Below are 4,138 nucleotides of genomic sequence, written 5' to 3' on the forward strand. Positions count from 1 at the left end.
TTGTAAAGTCGATTGTGCTGTTAGCTACACTGCAAGAAGTCTATGTGAGAATCCTTCACTCCTATTAAAATTGTACAAGGATCAACTTCTCTGTTGAAATATGATACTCTAATGATTCTGCAACTTGGAGATTGGATAATAAATGGTAGGTTCTTAGAAAGGGATTAAAAAGAACAAGTCAACCCAACCATGGGAGAAAGGGAAGAGAACCAGCTGCCTAAACACTCAATGCTGCCTTTAAAAAAGAAAAGAAAAAGAAATGCAAGTTGGCCAGCTGCCAACTTGTTCTTCCCACCTCAGAAAGCATTTTGAGTTGAAGGGTGTATAAACAAACCTTACCATTCTCTATAATTAACTTCTGATCCTAGTTGGTGTTCAGATGATAGAATTTCAGCATTGAAGTATGAACTTGATATGGTACCAACAGTTTTATTTTAATTATAACTTTTGGTGTGTGTGTGTGTACACACTCCTAAAAGTTCATTTGGGGAAATGCACATCTTGCCATATGGAAAATGTCAACTGTATATTTTTTTTACAAAGTACAGTTCATTCATTTATATCCTTCCACTGGCAGTTGCATGTGCTCTGGAATAAAGACTAAAGAAGAATGGATTTCTATTATCATGCAGACCCAGAGTCAGACTATGTTTCTCATTAGCATTAAATTCAGTTTTAACTCTTTAAGAATAATCTAGTAAGCACATTTGAACATTTTATTAGCATACTTAATTTATATAGCAGAGTTTGTCCAGTCATAGAAGCGTGATGCTGAGTGCAGTAAATAAATCTCCTAAGAAGTGTATTGCAAAATAAGGTAAACTTACATTTATTAAAGTAGATCCAGTTCACATTCAGGTTGCAGTCAAAAGAAGAGAAAAGAAGCCTAATCTAAAGAGTCCTTCCCCTGTGACAAGTGGGCAGCTTGTCCAGCATCATGTGTGTGGGAGTATGAGGGCATTCTAGCTACAGGAGAGACCTGCAGAGACGTGTGTCTCCATGGAAGGCCATGTGAAGTGAGTGTGAGAGGACAAAGTGAGAGAGAGAGGAGGGCTCAGAGGGCAGCTCCCAGGCTAAGACAAAGAGAGGCATCCCATTCAAGGAGACAGCATCTATGCACACTTAGAGTGTATCGAGCACCCCCCCCCCAATGTCCAGGCATGCTGAGTTGCTCACTCCAACACTCCCTCTCGAAACTGTATGCTGTCAAGGTTCACAGTGTTCAGATTGTTCCACAGGCCTTGGTAGTGGTTTGGCAAATATGTCCACTGTCATTTTCTCAGTAGGACTTTACTGTATCTTGACAACTCCTTGTTCCTGCAGGACCCTTACATACTGGTTCCTAATTCCAGTGTGTTTTGTCTGTGCACAGTTCTTTTCTGAAAGAGAGTAGGCTATACAACTCTCGTTATCTTCTAGCAGTTGAAATTGTGGTGCTGACATTCACTGGGTCCACAAGCAACCCAATAAGTCACACCATCACCATAAAATTCATGCCACAACCCTGGGTCCTTAGCTTTGTTCATTTCATCCTTGGTCAGTTCTCTAAACTCCTTGGACAGTTCAAAAGCATTTACACATCTTGTCGTGGAAATAGGTCCAGGTTGTGGCACCTCATCATGTGCAAGGTCATCATGAAAATCTGGCCTTCTACCAACACTGCCTGTTTCTGATGAAGGTGACAGATTTGATTCACTTTCTGTCTCTGAAGACTGACACTGATTTTGATCTGGATCATCTTTCTCTGCAGTTTGTAAGAAGAAATCTGTCAGCTTTCCTGTCTTGGCTACAACAGACAGATTCTTTTGCACGTTTTCTCTTTTGCGTACCACTCAACTGAACACGCTTCATTTTTGACGTTTACATGGGGCTGAAATTAAAAAGGGGCAGAGAGGGTCATTGAAATGGCTGTCATGACAACTGAATTTGGCTCCATCATTTTACTTTTAAACATAGCCTATGACACTGCACCTCACCAACAAAAAATAGAAGATAACCCTAGGGTGCACCATGGTCAATTTGCACTAGTTTTATCAATTTTTTTGTCAACAAATCTCCATTCGTTCCCCACCTCCACCCTTTCCCCAACTTTCTGGTGCCCCCTTTGGCCCTGGTGCCGTAAGCATGTGCTTAGTCTGCTTAATGGTTAATCTACCCCTGGGTCTAGTGAAAGTCATGAGGGGATGTCCCAGAATTTGTCCAGGCTTGGCTTGTGCTGGCACAGCCATAGTTTCTGTGTTTGTTGAACAGAGGCACTCTGGGAAGGAAAACAACAGGTCCAGCGTTGTAGCTTTTGCATAAATAACCAGTGCCAGGGCTGCTATTTCATTGATCTTGAAAGAGGGGCCCAGAGTCCTTCTCATTCCTTCTTTCTATTTTTGTCTCAGTATGAGAAATGCAGGCAAATCCTTAGTGATGGTGAGGACAGAAATTATGCCTGTTAAATTGAGGTAATAGAATGAACATGGCCTTTTGACTCAACCTGGATTCTTTCAAGAGATATCCCCACCACCAGTGCAATAAGGCTGAATAAATCTGCTTCTGTTTTGTCATGGGTCTTTTCAGCAGTGATCCCATGGAACAATGTACCTGAGAATACCAGAAAGGCTAGGGCTGCCAGCCCAGCATTGACAACTGGCATGAAATTGGTGTGTGTGTGTTTCCTGATGAAACAGTGTTGTGCAATGCTGCAACATCACTTCCATCTACCTACTGGCAAAAGCTGATATTGCAGCATACCACAGTGCTATTTGACCTTCTGTTTGCCCCCCCCCCCCGCTGCTTCACTGAGCCCCTATAGGGTACAGGGATCGCTGATGGGGAATCCCCTGCTCCTAGTGGGCTTTTGCAATGCTAAGGAAGGCTCTGACCCTGTTGATTTTAGCAGCTCTGTAAATCAGTGTTGTTTAGAGGTTAATGGTTAATCTGCCTCTGTAGAAGCCCGATTCCATTGGTATGGGCATTGGATTAACACCTTCCAGTTCCAGGCTTTACAATAGCTCCAGAATCTTCTGCTTTTGATTAAGAAGATAACTTTGATCTGGTTCCTGTACAGTCTGAATTCCCAAGTATATTCCCCAAGTGTTTGACTTCTACTTCTTTTTTTTAGTTTGGATATAATCTCAGCACAGTCATTTTGATTTAGTGTAACTTTAGTGTAATTTAGTGTAACTTTTCCTTTTCTTTGTATGTCTACTTGTTCTCCATTGGCCAGGTGCACTTTTCCTGAAGCATTTGTGTATAGTTCATTAAAGAAGTTGATATCTGATGGCATATGTATGGAAGCACCACTATCAATTAGCCAAGGCTTCCGATTTTCTTTCATTTGTGCTAAATAAGATACACAACAATTAAATTGCTTTCTTTGGGAGAAATCCTTCTGTCTCTGTGTTTGAGTGTGAGATTGCTTGCTAATGCTGGCACTTGCATTTCTATTGAGCAGGCACTCCCTCTGGATGTGACCTGGCTTGTTACAACTGAAGCAGTGAGGGACATTTCTTTTTTTTCTTTTTTCTTTTTTATTTAAAGGCTTTATTCCCGCTCCTAAAAAGGAGAGATATTTCGCTTAATTAGAAAGGGGGAGGGTATACAGTGGGATCAAGAGAAAGCTGAGTGATGTTTTAACTAGTAAATTAATCTGTTAGTAATATAAATCTTTTCTTCTTTTTCTTCTTGAGCGTGCTGTCAAACTTCTTTCTTCATACCGGTTAAGTGCATTGTCTATATTAATATGTTAGTAGTGTCCCATTGGTGCCTTGTTGACAAAGTCTTTTCAAAGCGCATTTCGAACCGATTTTCTGCGGGCTGGCTTCTTTTAGCAAACCAGAAATCTTCCTTTTGAATATTATGACTGATGTAAGGGGTAAAGAAGAGAAAACGCTGCTATTGTACTGTATAACTGCTGCCAGAATAAGTTATGCCAGATATTGGAAAACTGAGAAAATTCCAGACAAATTAGAAGTCATTGAAAAATGGTTTGATGTCGCTGAGATGGATAAATTATCAAATGCACTAAAAGGGAAAGATGAAGAAATCTATAACAAGAAATGGAAAAGATTACTTGAATGGAAATGTAATTAACTGACTAGGATGTTATTAGGAAATTTTTGAGAGGAACTCCTACGGCTGTATGCCTGTC

This window comes from Gekko japonicus, unplaced genomic scaffold (assembly GCF_001447785.1).
Source record: "Gekko japonicus isolate JY-2015 unplaced genomic scaffold, Gekko_japonicus_V1.1 scaffold1347, whole genome shotgun sequence".
In the NCBI taxonomy this organism is placed as follows: domain Eukaryota; kingdom Metazoa; phylum Chordata; class Lepidosauria; order Squamata; family Gekkonidae; genus Gekko; species Gekko japonicus.